The sequence below is a fragment of the Schistocerca nitens genome, chromosome 2 (genome assembly GCF_023898315.1).
Source record: "Schistocerca nitens isolate TAMUIC-IGC-003100 chromosome 2, iqSchNite1.1, whole genome shotgun sequence".
Taxonomy (NCBI): Eukaryota; Metazoa; Arthropoda; class Insecta; order Orthoptera; family Acrididae; genus Schistocerca; species Schistocerca nitens.
In genome coordinates, this window is record NC_064615.1 from 42,342,166 (window position 1) to 42,356,562 (window position 14,397).

Genomic DNA, 14,397 nt, shown 5'->3' on the forward strand with positions numbered 1-14,397 from the left:
TGAAAAAGTCGCCTGGCGGAAGCGGACATTAGACTTTTACTTCAGCTGTCTGAGAGACTTGTGCGTTCGGGATGTTACAATCACATCAAACTATGGGCAAATCAACAGAATAAAAGCAAAATTGCTCACCCTGCAGAGACACCATCTCGAAGGCTGTAAAATACGAACGCGTTTGCAGAACGGTACACGAGAAGAAACAACATCGATGTACCACATCCTCCAAGAGAACAAAAGACAAAAACGGAAAATTCTGACGGAACTCAAAACTTCAGACGGGAGACTCTTGACAGATCAAGCTGCAATACGAGACGAGATCCATCGACACTTTAGTGAGTTGCTGGCCAATACACAGACAGATGAAACAGCGCAGCAAACTCTCACTGCTAGGACGACAGAGCGCCTCACTCCAGAAGAAGCTGATGTGCTCGCAGCAAGAATAACGGATGAAGACGTCGAAGATGCCATCTCGAGGAGTCCAAAGAATAAATCACCTGGACCAGATGGGCTTCCCGCTGAATTTTATCAAACTTTTCGCGAAAAGATAATTGCTAAATTGACACTCGTCTGCAATGAAATACTAAATGCCGACACTGACCTTCCGAAGGAATTCTGTGAAGGTACAGTGGTCTTAGTCCCCAAAACACCAAGAGGCAAAACCGTAGAGAATCTTCGACCCATAACACTTCTCAATAGTGATTATAAAATCTTCGCCCGTATCATGATGCAAAGGTTCAATTCAGTTATTCGTACAGTGACAGGAGCTTACCAGACAAGTGTGGGAAAGGATAGAACGATATTTCAGACCTTATGCGACTACAGAGACATTATAGCGATATCGGAAGCCTGCAACATTCGCTGTGCCCTGATGTCGCTTGACTTTGAAAAAGCTTTTGATAAAGTTAATCATTCGTACCTGTTCCGGTGTATGACATCCATGCACTTCCCACAGAAAATTATAGCCTCCGTAAAAAACATACTGACGAATAGCACGTCCAGAATCAGTGTCAACGGACAACTCAGTCACCCGATAAATATTCAGAGTTCGGTAAGACAAGGTTGCCCCATGTCCATGACGCTCTTCGCGATTGCGCTTGAACCTCTCTTAGTATCCCTGACTCGGCAACTCCGCGGACTACATATACACGGACAGAAGATCATATGTCAAGCCTACGCGGACGATGTAGGGGTACTTGTGACTGACGACAGCGAGGTGGATACAGTACTTGAAGTTGTGGCGACCTACGAACTGGCGTCAGGAGCTAAACTCAACCGCAATAAATCTGGTATTATGAATCTTGGTAGGGGCATAGAGATCAGAGCCTCTGGACGTATCAACACTGTGGAAAAACTAAAATGCCTTGGAATAGAATATACAAGTAATATCCGCCGCACAGCCGCTCTCAATTACAGAAAATTACTTGCCACATTACGAGCAAGCATAAAACAACACAGCTTGCGTAATTTAAATGCAATACAAAAAGTGCAACTAGCCAATACCTATATCACCTCCAAAGTAAACTATGTTGCTCAAGTGCTTCCTCTGCCACGAACCATAGGACACCAAATGCAAGCAGCTCTTGGTTATTTTGTCAGCAGAGGTCAGATATTTAAGGTTTCGTATGATACCTTGACGCTACCGACACGCAGTGGAGGGCTACATCTCACAGACATCTACCTTAAAGCGCAAGCGCTGTATGTTAGCAAAACTTATAAACAGTGGCAACGATCACCGCGGACCTTAGTGGCTCATCTCTTACGTGAAATCACCCCAGTCAGCAGAGATCCACCAATCGATGTGCATCACATCTCCCACGAGCTGTACCACTATAAACACTTTCTTGTGGAATACAGCTATGTACGCCATAGAATACCGGAGAAGGACATATACCAGGTTAAGGAGGTATACAACACCTTGCTGGAAGGAAAATTGCGCAATCGAATAGAAAACAAGTTTCGACATTATAACTGGAAAAACATATGGGAAAACATATCTGACCCCCATCTACCATCCAATGTGCGATCGACGTGGTACCTCGCAGTCAATAGAAAAATCCCCACCAACTCTAAACTGCACGCGATACGTCTGGCACACACACCAAACTGTCCCAGCTGCAATGTCGTCGACACCGAAGAACATCGTTTCGTCTGTGACGATGTGAAAGACGTGTGGAATCTCTTCCGGCAAAAACTAGCACATGTGCTCCGCACGTCACCTAACACCATTACACCGACACACGTCCTTCTGCCAGATGACGTGCCATATCCTACCACTAAAAGAAGGTCAGCCAACTGGCTCAAAGGATTGACAGTCCATTACATCTCAACGGCTATGACGAAGAGTGCAGAAGACTTTTGGATGTACCTGATGACAGAACTTCAAAAGCTCAAACGACAAAAGAAATACAAGGAAAATTACGCAAATTTCTTGAACCGAACTTTGTCCTACCGACAGAGCTGAAGAACGATTAAACGATGTTTATTTATTTATTTATTTATTTTTATGAAATTCTCTATTAAGTTTCTCATTCCTTTTGCGCCAACAAGGTGGCTATTTCGTTTACCCTTTGCCCTCGTGTAGCGGCACTAATAGGTTGCTGACGCAACCCTGAGACGCCAGCGGGCAGAAGTACGCCTGGCTCTCCTATAAAAATCGCTTCCACACAAAGATTGAAGAATGTAGCGGACCTATTTTCTTTCCACAACTCCAAAAGAAGGGATTTTGTTTCACTTGTACACATTTACTTCGTTGGTCAACTATCTGTTATGGAACAAACATAGCACAGAAGCTAGCCGAAGAAGGCACAAATGGCGAGCGGAAGGACGGGCTGTAGGGGAGGAAGGAGGCCCGAAAACAAAAAAAAAAAAAAAAAAAAAAAAAGAAAAAAAAAAAAACAACAAAAAAAATAAAAAAAAAAAAAGGGGTATGATTCCTGCTTAGGGTGCAGGAGGTCCCGGGTTCAAATCCCGGACGAGCCCTAGCGTTTTGTGCAAACTGGTCGCACGTCGGTGGCTGAGTCAGCGCAAAAAACTGCCCGTCAATGTAAAGCTAATTTCATATTTGCTCTAAGGAACTGACCCTCTGGTCCGACGTATGAAGGTGATTACCAAGGTTTCGGTACAGATCGTAGCAAATGCTTGTCGGTTTAAAGTGATGAAAAAGTGTTTCCGCCCGGGATCGAACCGGGGACCTTCTGCGTGTTAGGCAGACGTGATAACCGCTACACCACGGAAACTACTGCTTTCAGGCTTGCTTCACAGACAACTTGTAACAAGGTTGCCATCGTAACTTAAAAATTCAATAAATGCGGCACTTGCATGACGAAGGTACATGCAGCAGATCCACACATGACGTGGCTCACTGGAGTAGTATGCGACATAGGCAGGAAAATACTGTTCCCGCCCGGGATCGAACCGGGGACCTTCTGCGTGTGAAGCAGACGTGATAACCGCTACACTACGGAAACGACGGACGCGCTCACTCCATCCTTGTACACTCGAAGGCGCCTCAGCCTTTCTTTGGCCCGCGCATGCACACACCATAGTTCTTTTGACAGCCTAAAACCCATCGCTGCCGAGGGCTCAACAAGTCTTCGGGGTGCTCGAGAGGGTGTCTGTCGTAGCATCCCGAACGAGATAGCGGCGTTTCGCGCAGTCGTTATTGCAAGTCACATTAGCAAAAACAATCACCTCCTTAGCAGCAGGCAGTGCGAGCCCAGCTGCAGCTTTACATGAAGATGCCAATAGCGCTGGGAGGCCGCCGACCGCGGGCCACGGCACCTCCGAGAACGGTGCTGCCCATGACCCATTGTGTCGCTACACAGTCTGTCGAAGAACAGCACTGCCGGCAGAGAGCACCTCCCCCATCCCGCCAGCCGCACCAGACTCGAAGAGCACCCTGGACGACTTCGAGGGACGCAGTTTGCTGGAATATTTGGCGCTCGCGCTGTCACAGGGCTCGTTGGTCTAGGGGTATGATTCCTGCTTAGGGTGCAGGAGGTCCCGGGTTCAAATCCCAGACGAGCCCTAGCGTTTTGTGCAAACTGGTCGCACGTCGGTGGCTGAGTCAGCGCAAAAAACTGCCCGTCAATGTAAAGCTAATTTCATATTTGCTCTAAGGAACTGACCCTCTGGTCCGACGTATGAAGGCGATTACCAAGGTTTCGGTACAGATCGTAGCAAATGCTTGTCGGTTTAAAGTGATGAAAAAGTGTTTCCGCCCGGGATCGAACCGGGGACCTTCTGCGTGTTAGGCAGACGTGATAACCGCTACACCACGGAAACTACTGCTTTCAGGCTTGCTTCACAGACAACTTGTAACAAGGTTGCCATCGTAACTTAAAAATTCAATAAATGCGGCACTTGCATGACGAAGGTACATGCAGCAGATCCACACATGACGTGGCTCACTGGAGTAGTATGCGACATAGGCAGGAAAATACTGTTCCCGCCCGGGATCGAACCGGGGACCTTCTGCGTGTGAAGCAGACGTGACAACCGCTACACTACGGAAACGACGGACACGCTCACTCCATCCTTGTACACTCGAAGGCGCCTCAGCCTTTCTTTGGCCCGCGCATGCACACACCATAGTTCTTTTGACAGCCTAAAACCCATCGCTGCCGAGGGCTCAACAAGTCTTCGGGGTGCTCGAGAGGGTGTCTGTCGTAGCATCCCGAACGAGATAGCGGCGTTTCGCGCAGTCGTTATTGCAAGTCACATTAGCAAAAACAATCACCTCCTTAGCAGCAGGCAGTGCGAGCCCAGCTGCAGCTTTACATGAAGATGCCAATAGCGCTGGGAGGCCGCCGACCGCGGGCCACGGCACCTCCGAGAACGGTGCTGCCCATGACCCATTGTGTCGCTACACAGTCTGTCGAAGAACAGCACTGCCGGCAGAGAGCACCTCCCCCATCCCGCCAGCCGCACCAGACTCGAAGAGCACCCTGGACGACTTCGAGGGACGCAGTTTGCTGGAATATTTGGCGCTCGCGCTGTCACAGGGCTCGTTGGTCTAGGGGTATGATTCCTGCTTAGGGTGCAGGAGGTCCCGGGTTCAAATCCCGGACGAGCCCTAGCGTTTTGTGCAAACTGGTCGCACGTCGGTGGCTGAGTCAGCGCAAAAAACTGCCCGTCAATGTAAAGCTAATTTCATATTTGCTCTAAGGAACTGACCCTCTGGTCCGACGTATGAAGGCGATTACCAAGGTTTCGGTACAGATCGTAGCAAATGCTTGTCGGTTTAAAGTGATGAAAAAGTGTTTCCGCCCGGGATCGAACCGGGGACCTTCTGCGTGTTAGGCAGACGTGATAACCGCTACACCACGGAAACTACTGCTTTCAGGCTTGCTTCACAGACAACTTGTAACAAGGTTGCCATCGTAACTTAAAAATTCAATAAATGCGGCACTTGCATGACGAAGGTACATGCAGCAGATCCACACATGACGTGGCTCACTGGAGTAGTATGCGACATAGGCAGGAAAATACTGTTCCCGCCCGGGATCGAACCGGGGACCTTCTGCGTGTGAAGCAGACGTGACAACCGCTACACTACGGAAACGACGGACACGCTCACTCCATCCTTGTACACTCGAAGGCGCCTCAGCCTTTCTTTGGCCCGCGCATGCACACACCATAGTTCTTTTGACAGCCTAAAACCCATCGCTGCCGAGGGCTCAACAAGTCTTCGGGGTGCTCGAGAGGGTGTCTGTCGTAGCATCCCGAACGAGATAGCGGCGTTTCGCGCAGTCGTTATTGCAAGTCACATTAGCAAAAACAATCACCTCCTTAGCAGCAGGCAGTGCGAGCCCAGCTGCAGCTTTACATGAAGATGCCAATAGCGCTGGGAGGCCGCCGACCGCGGGCCACGGCACCTCCGAGAACGGTGCTGCCCATGACCCATTGTGTCGCTACACAGTCTGTCGAAGAACAGCACTGCCGGCAGAGAGCACCTCCCCCATCCCGCCAGCCGCACCAGACTCGAAGAGCACCCTGGACGACTTCGAGGGACGCAGTTTGCTGGAATATTTGGCGCTCGCGCTGTCACAGGGCTCGTTGGTCTAGGGGTATGATTCCTGCTTAGGGTGCAGGAGGTCCCGGGTTCAAATCCCGGACGAGCCCTAGCGTTTTGTGCAAACTGGTCGCACGTCGGTGGCTGAGTCAGCGCAAAAAACTGCCCGTCAATGTAAAGCTAATTTCATATTTGCTCTAAGGAACTGACCCTCTGGTCCGACGTATGAAGGTGATTACCAAGGTTTCGGTACAGATCGTAGCAAATGCTTGTCGGTTTAAAGTGATGAAAAAGTGTTTCCGCCCGGGATCGAACCGGGGACCTTCTGCGTGTTAGGCAGACGTGATAACCGCTACACCACGGAAACTACTGCTTTCAGGCTTGCTTCACAGACAACTTGTAACAAGTTTGCCATCGTAACTTAAAAATTCAATAAATGCGGCACTTGCATGACGAAGGTACATGCAGCAGATCCACACATGACGTGGCTCACTGGAGTAGTATGCGACATAGGCAGGAAAATACTGTTCCCGCCCGGGATCGAACCGGGGACCTTCTGCGTGTGAAGCAGACGTGACAACCGCTACACTACGGAAACGACGGACACGCTCACTCCATCCTTGTACACTCGAAGGCGCCTCAGCCTTTCTTTGGCCCGCGCATGCACACACCATAGTTCTTTTGACAGCCTAAAACCCATCGCTGCCGAGGGCTCAACAAGTCTTCGGGGTGCTCGAGAGGGTGTCTGTCGTAGCATCCCGAACGAGATAGCGGCGTTTCGCGCAGTCGTTATTGCAAGTCACATTAGCAAAAACAATCACCTCCTTAGCAGCAGGCAGTGCGAGCCCAGCTGCAGCTTTACATGAAGATGCCAATAGCGCTGGGAGGCCGCCGACCGCGGGCCACGGCACCTCCGAGAACGGTGCTGCCCATGACCCATTGTGTCGCTACACAGTCTGTCGAAGAACAGCACTGCCGGCAGAGAGCACCTCCCCCATCCCGCCAGCCGCACCAGACTCGAAGAGCACCCTGGACGACTTCGAGGGACGCAGTTTGCTGGAATATTTGGCGCTCGCGCTGTCACAGGGCTCGTTGGTCTAGGGGTATGATTCCTGCTTAGGGTGCAGGAGGTCCCGGGTTCAAATCCCGGACGAGCCCTAGCGTTTTGTGCAAACTGGTCGCACGTCGGTGGCTGAGTCAGCGCAAAAAACTGCCCGTCAATGTAAAGCTAATTTCATATTTGCTCTAAGGAACTGACCCTCTGGTCCGACGTATGAAGGCGATTACCAAGGTTTCGGTACAGATCGTAGCAAATGCTTGTCGGTTTAAAGTGATGAAAAAGTGTTTCCGCCCGGGATCGAACCGGTGACCTTCTGCGTGTTAGGCGGACGTGATAACCGCTACACCACGGAAACTACTGCTTTCAGGCTTGCTTCACAGACAACTTGTAACAAGGTTGCCATCGTAACTTAAAAATTCAATAAATGCGGCACTTGCATGACGAAGGTACATGCAGCAGATCCACACATGACGTGGCTCACTGGAGTAGTATGCGACATAGGCAGGAAAATACTGTTCCCGCCCGGGATCGAACCGGGGACCTTCTGCGTGTGAAGCAGACGTGACAACCGCTACACTACGGAAACGACGGACACGCTCACTCCATCCTTGTACACTCGAAGGCGCCTCAGCCTTTCTTTGGCCCGCGCATGCACACACCATAGTTCTTTTGACAGCCTAAAACCCATCGCTGCCGAGGGCTCAACAAGTCTTCGGGGTGCTCGAGAGGGTGTCTGTCGTAGCATCCCGAACGAGATAGCGGCGTTTCGCGCAGTCGTTATTGCAAGTCACATTAGCAAAAACAATCACCTCCTTAGCAGCAGGCAGTGCGAGCCCAGCTGCAGCTTTACATGAAGATGCCAATAGCGCTGGGAGGCCGCCGACCGCGGGCCACGGCACCTCCGAGAACGGTGCTGCCCATGACCCATTGTGTCGCTACACAGTCTGTCGAAGAACAGCACTGCCGGCAGAGAGCACCTCCCCCATCCCGCCAGCCGCACCAGACTCGAAGAGCACCCTGGACGACTTCGAGGGACGCAGTTTGCTGGAATATTTGGCGCTCGCGCTGTCACAGGGCTCGTTGGTCTAGGGGTATGATTCCTGCTTAGGGTGCAGGAGGTCCCGGGTTCAAATCCCGGACGAGCCCTAGCGTTTTGTGCAAACTGGTCGCACGTCGGTGGCTGAGTCAGCGCAAAAAACTGCCCGTCAATGTAAAGCTAATTTCATATTTGCTCTAAGGAACTGACCCTCTGGTCCGACGTATGAAGGCGATTACCAAGGTTTCGGTACAGATCGTAGCAAATGCTTGTCGGTTTAAAGTGATGAAAAAGTGTTTCCGCCCGGGATCGAACCGGGGACCTTCTGCGTGTTAGGCAGACGTGATAACCGCTACACCACGGAAACTACTGCTTTCAGGCTTGCTTCACAGACAACTTGTAACAAGGTTGCCATCGTAACTTAAAAATTCAATAAATGCGGCACTTGCATGACGAAGGTACATGCAGCAGATCCACACATGACGTGGCTCACTGGAGTAGTATGCGACATAGGCAGGAAAATACTGTTCCCGCCCGGGATCGAACCGGGGACCTTCTGCGTGTGAAGCAGACGTGACAACCGCTACACTACGGAAACGACGGACACGCTCACTCCATCCTTGTACACTCGAAGGCGCCTCAGCCTTTCTTTGGCCCGCGCATGCACACACCATAGTTCTTTTGACAGCCTAAAACCCATCGCTGCCGAGGGCTCAACAAGTCTTCGGGGTGCTCGAGAGGGTGTCTGTCGTAGCATCCCGAACGAGATAGCGGCGTTTCGCGCAGTCGTTATTGCAAGTCACATTAGCAAAAACAATCACCTCCTTAGCAGCAGGCAGTGCGAGCCCAGCTGCAGCTTTACATGAAGATGCCAATAGCGCTGGGAGGCCGCCGACCGCGGGCCACGGCACCTCCGAGAACGGTGCTGCCCATGACCCATTGTGTCGCTACACAGTCTGTCGAAGAACAGCACTGCCGGCAGAGAGCACCTCCCCCATCCCGCCAGCCGCACCAGACTCGAAGAGCACCCTGGACGACTTCGAGGGACGCAGTTTGCTGGAATATTTGGCGCTCGCGCTGTCACAGGGCTCGTTGGTCTAGGGGTATGATTCCTGCTTAGGGTGCAGGAGGTCCCGGGTTCAAATCCCGGACGAGCCCTAGCGTTTTGTGCAAACTGGTCGCACGTCGGTGGCTGAGTCAGCGCAAAAAACTGCCCGTCAATGTAAAGCTAATTTCATATTTGCTCTAAGGAACTGACCCTCTGGTCCGACGTATGAAGGCGATTACCAAGGTTTCGGTACAGATCGTAGCAAATGCTTGTCGGTTTAAAGTGATGAAAAAGTGTTTCCGCCCGGGATCGAACCGGGGACCTTCTGCGTGTTAGGCAGACGTGATAACCGCTACACCACGGAAACTACTGCTTTCAGGCTTGCTTCACAGACAACTTGTAACAAGGTTGCCATCGTAACTTAAAAATTCAATAAATGCGGCACTTGCATGACGAAGGTACATGCAGCAGATCCACACATGACGTGGCTCACTGGAGTAGTATGCGACATAGGCAGGAAAATACTGTTCCCGCCCGGGATCGAACCGGGGACCTTCTGCGTGTGAAGCAGACGTGACAACCGCTACACTACGGAAACGACGGACACGCTCACTCCATCCTTGTACACTCGAAGGCGCCTCAGCCTTTCTTTGGCCCGCGCATGCACACACCATAGTTCTTTTGACAGCCTAAAACCCATCGCTGCCGAGGGCTCAACAAGTCTTCGGGGTGCTCGAGAGGGTGTCTGTCGTAGCATCCCGAACGAGATAGCGGCGTTTCGCGCAGTCGTTATTGCAAGTCACATTAGCAAAAACAATCACCTCCTTAGCAGCAGGCAGTGCGAGCCCAGCTGCAGCTTTACATGAAGATGCCAATAGCGCTGGGAGGCCGCCGACCGCGGGCCACGGCACCTCCGAGAACGGTGCTGCCCATGACCCATTGTGTCGCTACACAGTCTGTCGAAGAACAGCACTGCCGGCAGAGAGCACCTCCCCCATCCCGCCAGCCGCACCAGACTCGAAGAGCACCCTGGACGACTTCGAGGGACGCAGTTTGCTGGAATATTTGGCGCTCGCGCTGTCACAGGGCTCGTTGGTCTAGGGGTATGATTCCTGCTTAGGGTGCAGGAGGTCCCGGGTTCAAATCCCGGACGAGCCCTAGCGTTTTGTGCAAACTGGTCGCACGTCGGTGGCTGAGTCAGCGCAAAAAACTGCCCGTCAATGTAAAGCTAATTTCATATTTGCTCTAAGGAACTGACCCTCTGGTCCGACGTATGAAGGCGATTACCAAGGTTTCGGTACAGATCGTAGCAAATGCTTGTCGGTTTAAAGTGATGAAAAAGTGTTTCCGCCCGGGATCGAACCGGGGACCTTCTGCGTGTTAGGCAGACGTGATAACCGCTACACCACGGAAACTACTGCTTTCAGGCTTGCTTCACAGACAACTTGTAACAAGGTTGCCATCGTAACTTAAAAATTCAATAAATGCGGCACTTGCATGACGAAGGTACATGCAGCAGATCCACACATGACGTGGCTCACTGGAGTAGTATGCGACATAGGCAGGAAAATACTGTTCCCGCCCGGGATCGAACCGGGGACCTTCTGCGTGTGAAGCAGACGTGACAACCGCTACACTACGGAAACGACGGACACGCTCACTCCATCCTTGTACACTCGAAGGCGCCTCAGCCTTTCTTTGGCCCGCGCATGCACACACCATAGTTCTTTTGACAGCCTAAAACCCATCGCTGCCGAGGGCTCAACAAGTCTTCGGGGTGCTCGAGAGGGTGTCTGTCGTAGCATCCCGAACGAGATAGCGGCGTTTCGCGCAGTCGTTATTGCAAGTCACATTAGCAAAAACAATCACCTCCTTAGCAGCAGGCAGTGCGAGCCCAGCTGCAGCTTTACATGAAGATGCCAATAGCGCTGGGAGGCCGCCGACCGCGGGCCACGGCACCTCCGAGAACGGTGCTGCCCATGACCCATTGTGTCGCTACACAGTCTGTCGAAGAACAGCACTGCCGGCAGAGAGCACCTCCCCCATCCCGCCAGCCGCACCAGACTCGAAGAGCACCCTGGACGACTTCGAGGGACGCAGTTTGCTGGAATATTTGGCGCTCGCGCTGTCACAGGGCTCGTTGGTCTAGGGGTATGATTCCTGCTTAGGGTGCAGGAGGTCCCGGGTTCAAATCCCGGACGAGCCCTAGCGTTTTGTGCAAACTGGTCGCACGTCGGTGGCTGAGTCAGCGCAAAAAACTGCCCGTCAATGTAAAGCTAATTTCATATTTGCTCTAAGGAACTGACCCTCTGGTCCGACGTATGAAGGCGATTACCAAGGTTTCGGTACAGATCGTAGCAAATGCTTGTCGGTTTAAAGTGATGAAAAAGTGTTTCCGCCCGGGATCGAACCGGGGACCTTCTGCGTGTTAGGCAGACGTGATAACCGCTACACCACGGAAACTACTGCTTTCAGGCTTGCTTCACAGACAACTTGTAACAAGGTTGCCATCGTAACTTAAAAATTCAATAAATGCGGCACTTGCATGACGAAGGTACATGCAGCAGATCCACACATGACGTGGCTCACTGGAGTAGTATGCGACATAGGCAGGAAAATACTGTTCCCGCCCGGGATCGAACCGGGGACCTTCTGCGTGTGAAGCAGACGTGACAACCGCTACACTACGGAAACGACGGACACGCTCACTCCATCCTTGTACACTCGAAGGCGCCTCAGCCTTTCTTTGGCCCGCGCATGCACACACCATAGTTCTTTTGACAGCCTAAAACCCATCGCTGCCGAGGGCTCAACAAGTCTTCGGGGTGCTCGAGAGGGTGTCTGTCGTAGCATCCCGAACGAGATAGCGGCGTTTCGCGCAGTCGTTATTGCAAGTCACATTAGCAAAAACAATCACCTCCTTAGCAGCAGGCAGTGCGAGCCCAGCTGCAGCTTTACATGAAGATGCCAATAGCGCTGGGAGGCCGCCGACCGCGGGCCACGGCACCTCCGAGAACGGTGCTGCCCATGACCCATTGTGTCGCTACACAGTCTGTCGAAGAACAGCACTGCCGGCAGAGAGCACCTCCCCCATCCCGCCAGCCGCACCAGACTCGAAGAGCACCCTGGACGACTTCGAGGGACGCAGTTTGCTGGAATATTTGGCGCTCGCGCTGTCACAGGGCTCGTTGGTCTAGGGGTATGATTCCTGCTTAGGGTGCAGGAGGTCCCGGGTTCAAATCCCGGACGAGCCCTAGCGTTTTGTGCAAACTGGTCGCACGTCGGTGGCTGAGTCAGCGCAAAAAACTGCCCGTCAATGTAAAGCTAATTTCATATTTGCTCTAAGGAACTGACCCTCTGGTCCGACGTATGAAGGTGATTACCAAGGTTTCGGTACAGATCGTAGCAAATGCTTGTCGGTTTAAAGTGATGAAAAAGTGTTTCCGCCCGGGATCGAACCGGGGACCTTCTGCGTGTTAGGCAGACGTGATAACCGCTACACCACGGAAACTACTGCTTTCAGGCTTGCTTCACAGACAACTTGTAACAAGGTTGCCATCGTAACTTAAAAATTCAATAAATGCGGCACTTGCATGACGAAGGTACATGCAGCAGATCCACACATGACGTGGCTCACTGGAGTAGTATGCGACATAGGCAGGAAAATACTGTTCCCGCCCGGGATCGAACCGGGGACCTTCTGCGTGTGAAGCAGACGTGACAACCGCTACACTACGGAAACGACGGACACGCTCACTCCATCCTTGTACACTCGAAGGCGCCTCAGCCTTTCTTTGGCCCGCGCATGCACACACCATAGTTCTTTTGACAGCCTAAAACCCATCGCTGCCGAGGGCTCAACAAGTCTTCGGGGTGCTCGAGAGGGTGTCTGTCGTAGCATCCCGAACGAGATAGCGGCGTTTCGCGCAGTCGTTATTGCAAGTCACATTAGCAAAAACAATCACCTCCTTAGCAGCAGGCAGTGCGAGCCCAGCTGCAGCTTTACATGAAGATGCCAATAGCGCTGGGAGGCCGCCGACCGCGGGCCACGGCACCTCCGAGAACGGTGCTGCCCATGACCCATTGTGTCGCTACACAGTCTGTCGAAGAACAGCACTGCCGGCAGAGAGCACCTCCCCCATCCCGCCAGCCGCACCAGACTCGAAGAGCACCCTGGACGACTTCGAGGGACGCAGTTTGCTGGAATATTTGGCGCTCGCGCTGTCACAGGGCTCGTTGGTCTAGGGGTATGATTCCTGCTTAGGGTGCAGGAGGTCCCGGGTTCAAATCCCGGACGAGCCCTAGCGTTTTGTGCAAACTGGTCGCACGTCGGTGGCTGAGTCAGCGCAAAAAACTGCCCGTCAATGTAAAGCTAATTTCATATTTGCTCTAAGGAACTGACCCTCTGGTCCGACGTATGAAGGTGATTACCAAGGTTTCGGTACAGATCGTAGCAAATGCTTGTCGGTTTAAAGTGATGAAAAAGTGTTTCCGCCCGGGATCGAACCGGGGACCTTCTGCGTGTTAGGCAGACGTGATAACCGCTACACCACGGAAACTACTGCTTTCAGGCTTGCTTCACAGACAACTTGTAACAAGGTTGCCATCGTAACTTAAAAATTCAATAAATGCGGCACTTGCATGACGAAGGTACATGCAGCAGATCCACACATGACGTGGCTCACTGGAGTAGTATGCGACATAGGCAGGAAAATACTGTTCCCGCCCGGGATCGAACCGGGGACCTTCTGCGTGTGAAGCAGACGTGACAACCGCTACACTACGGAAACGACGGACACGCTCACTCCATCCTTGTACACTCGAAGGCGCCTCAGCCTTTCTTTGGCCCGCGCATGCACACACCATAGTTCTTTTGACAGCCTAAAACCCATCGCTGCCGAGGGCTCAACAAGTCTTCGGGGTGCTCGAGAGGGTGTCTGTCGTAGCATCCCGAACGAGATAGCGGCGTTTCGCGCAGTCGTTATTGCAAGTCACATTAGCAAAAACAATCACCTCCTTAGCAGCAGGCAGTGCGAGCCCAGCTGCAGCTTTACATGAAGATGCCAATAGCGCTGGGAGGCCGCCGACCGCGGGCCACGGCACCTCCGAGAACGGTGCTGCCCATGACCCATTGTGTCGCTACACAGTCTGTCGAAGAACAGCACTGCCGGCAGAGAGCACCTCCCCCATCCCGCCAGCCGCACCAGACTCGAAGAGCACCCTGGACGACTTCGAGGGACGCA

General features: G+C 52.4%; 32 non-coding genes across 32 annotated transcripts; 10 read left to right on the top strand and 22 right to left on the bottom strand.

Moving 5' to 3' along the window:
* Positions 1–3,160: 3,160 nt before the first annotated feature.
* On the bottom strand, positions 3,161–3,233 carry Trnav-aac (transfer RNA valine (anticodon AAC)). Its single transcript has one exon. It is a non-coding gene; the product is annotated as a tRNA-Val (tRNA).
* A 158-nt stretch (positions 3,234–3,391) lies between these two features.
* Trnav-cac (transfer RNA valine (anticodon CAC)) lies at positions 3,392–3,464 on the bottom strand. Its single transcript has one exon. It is a non-coding gene; the product is annotated as a tRNA-Val (tRNA).
* A 488-nt stretch (positions 3,465–3,952) lies between these two features.
* On the top strand, positions 3,953–4,024 carry Trnap-agg (transfer RNA proline (anticodon AGG)). The gene has a single exon. It is a non-coding gene; the product is annotated as a tRNA-Pro (tRNA).
* Positions 4,025–4,208: 184 nt separating this feature from the next.
* On the bottom strand, positions 4,209–4,281 carry Trnav-aac (transfer RNA valine (anticodon AAC)). The gene has a single exon. It is a non-coding gene; the product is annotated as a tRNA-Val (tRNA).
* Positions 4,282–4,439: 158 nt separating this feature from the next.
* Positions 4,440–4,512, bottom strand: Trnav-cac (transfer RNA valine (anticodon CAC)). Its single transcript has one exon. It is a non-coding gene; the product is annotated as a tRNA-Val (tRNA).
* A 488-nt stretch (positions 4,513–5,000) lies between these two features.
* Positions 5,001–5,072, top strand: Trnap-agg (transfer RNA proline (anticodon AGG)). The gene has a single exon. It is a non-coding gene; the product is annotated as a tRNA-Pro (tRNA).
* Positions 5,073–5,256: 184 nt separating this feature from the next.
* Trnav-aac (transfer RNA valine (anticodon AAC)) lies at positions 5,257–5,329 on the bottom strand. The gene has a single exon. It is a non-coding gene; the product is annotated as a tRNA-Val (tRNA).
* A 158-nt stretch (positions 5,330–5,487) lies between these two features.
* Positions 5,488–5,560, bottom strand: Trnav-cac (transfer RNA valine (anticodon CAC)). Its single transcript has one exon. It is a non-coding gene; the product is annotated as a tRNA-Val (tRNA).
* A 488-nt stretch (positions 5,561–6,048) lies between these two features.
* On the top strand, positions 6,049–6,120 carry Trnap-agg (transfer RNA proline (anticodon AGG)). The gene has a single exon. It is a non-coding gene; the product is annotated as a tRNA-Pro (tRNA).
* A 184-nt stretch (positions 6,121–6,304) lies between these two features.
* Positions 6,305–6,377, bottom strand: Trnav-aac (transfer RNA valine (anticodon AAC)). Its single transcript has one exon. It is a non-coding gene; the product is annotated as a tRNA-Val (tRNA).
* Positions 6,378–6,535: 158 nt separating this feature from the next.
* On the bottom strand, positions 6,536–6,608 carry Trnav-cac (transfer RNA valine (anticodon CAC)). Its single transcript has one exon. It is a non-coding gene; the product is annotated as a tRNA-Val (tRNA).
* Positions 6,609–7,096: 488 nt separating this feature from the next.
* Trnap-agg (transfer RNA proline (anticodon AGG)) lies at positions 7,097–7,168 on the top strand. The gene has a single exon. It is a non-coding gene; the product is annotated as a tRNA-Pro (tRNA).
* A 184-nt stretch (positions 7,169–7,352) lies between these two features.
* Positions 7,353–7,425, bottom strand: Trnav-aac (transfer RNA valine (anticodon AAC)). Its single transcript has one exon. It is a non-coding gene; the product is annotated as a tRNA-Val (tRNA).
* Positions 7,426–7,583: 158 nt separating this feature from the next.
* On the bottom strand, positions 7,584–7,656 carry Trnav-cac (transfer RNA valine (anticodon CAC)). The gene has a single exon. It is a non-coding gene; the product is annotated as a tRNA-Val (tRNA).
* A 488-nt stretch (positions 7,657–8,144) lies between these two features.
* Trnap-agg (transfer RNA proline (anticodon AGG)) lies at positions 8,145–8,216 on the top strand. Its single transcript has one exon. It is a non-coding gene; the product is annotated as a tRNA-Pro (tRNA).
* A 184-nt stretch (positions 8,217–8,400) lies between these two features.
* Positions 8,401–8,473, bottom strand: Trnav-aac (transfer RNA valine (anticodon AAC)). The gene has a single exon. It is a non-coding gene; the product is annotated as a tRNA-Val (tRNA).
* A 158-nt stretch (positions 8,474–8,631) lies between these two features.
* Trnav-cac (transfer RNA valine (anticodon CAC)) lies at positions 8,632–8,704 on the bottom strand. The gene has a single exon. It is a non-coding gene; the product is annotated as a tRNA-Val (tRNA).
* Positions 8,705–9,192: 488 nt separating this feature from the next.
* On the top strand, positions 9,193–9,264 carry Trnap-agg (transfer RNA proline (anticodon AGG)). The gene has a single exon. It is a non-coding gene; the product is annotated as a tRNA-Pro (tRNA).
* A 184-nt stretch (positions 9,265–9,448) lies between these two features.
* Positions 9,449–9,521, bottom strand: Trnav-aac (transfer RNA valine (anticodon AAC)). The gene has a single exon. It is a non-coding gene; the product is annotated as a tRNA-Val (tRNA).
* Positions 9,522–9,679: 158 nt separating this feature from the next.
* Trnav-cac (transfer RNA valine (anticodon CAC)) lies at positions 9,680–9,752 on the bottom strand. Its single transcript has one exon. It is a non-coding gene; the product is annotated as a tRNA-Val (tRNA).
* Positions 9,753–10,240: 488 nt separating this feature from the next.
* Positions 10,241–10,312, top strand: Trnap-agg (transfer RNA proline (anticodon AGG)). Its single transcript has one exon. It is a non-coding gene; the product is annotated as a tRNA-Pro (tRNA).
* Positions 10,313–10,496: 184 nt separating this feature from the next.
* On the bottom strand, positions 10,497–10,569 carry Trnav-aac (transfer RNA valine (anticodon AAC)). The gene has a single exon. It is a non-coding gene; the product is annotated as a tRNA-Val (tRNA).
* A 158-nt stretch (positions 10,570–10,727) lies between these two features.
* Trnav-cac (transfer RNA valine (anticodon CAC)) lies at positions 10,728–10,800 on the bottom strand. The gene has a single exon. It is a non-coding gene; the product is annotated as a tRNA-Val (tRNA).
* Positions 10,801–11,288: 488 nt separating this feature from the next.
* Positions 11,289–11,360, top strand: Trnap-agg (transfer RNA proline (anticodon AGG)). Its single transcript has one exon. It is a non-coding gene; the product is annotated as a tRNA-Pro (tRNA).
* A 184-nt stretch (positions 11,361–11,544) lies between these two features.
* Trnav-aac (transfer RNA valine (anticodon AAC)) lies at positions 11,545–11,617 on the bottom strand. The gene has a single exon. It is a non-coding gene; the product is annotated as a tRNA-Val (tRNA).
* A 158-nt stretch (positions 11,618–11,775) lies between these two features.
* On the bottom strand, positions 11,776–11,848 carry Trnav-cac (transfer RNA valine (anticodon CAC)). Its single transcript has one exon. It is a non-coding gene; the product is annotated as a tRNA-Val (tRNA).
* Positions 11,849–12,336: 488 nt separating this feature from the next.
* Positions 12,337–12,408, top strand: Trnap-agg (transfer RNA proline (anticodon AGG)). Its single transcript has one exon. It is a non-coding gene; the product is annotated as a tRNA-Pro (tRNA).
* Positions 12,409–12,592: 184 nt separating this feature from the next.
* On the bottom strand, positions 12,593–12,665 carry Trnav-aac (transfer RNA valine (anticodon AAC)). Its single transcript has one exon. It is a non-coding gene; the product is annotated as a tRNA-Val (tRNA).
* A 158-nt stretch (positions 12,666–12,823) lies between these two features.
* Positions 12,824–12,896, bottom strand: Trnav-cac (transfer RNA valine (anticodon CAC)). Its single transcript has one exon. It is a non-coding gene; the product is annotated as a tRNA-Val (tRNA).
* A 488-nt stretch (positions 12,897–13,384) lies between these two features.
* On the top strand, positions 13,385–13,456 carry Trnap-agg (transfer RNA proline (anticodon AGG)). Its single transcript has one exon. It is a non-coding gene; the product is annotated as a tRNA-Pro (tRNA).
* Positions 13,457–13,640: 184 nt separating this feature from the next.
* On the bottom strand, positions 13,641–13,713 carry Trnav-aac (transfer RNA valine (anticodon AAC)). The gene has a single exon. It is a non-coding gene; the product is annotated as a tRNA-Val (tRNA).
* Positions 13,714–13,871: 158 nt separating this feature from the next.
* On the bottom strand, positions 13,872–13,944 carry Trnav-cac (transfer RNA valine (anticodon CAC)). Its single transcript has one exon. It is a non-coding gene; the product is annotated as a tRNA-Val (tRNA).
* Positions 13,945–14,397: the final 453 nt, after the last annotated feature.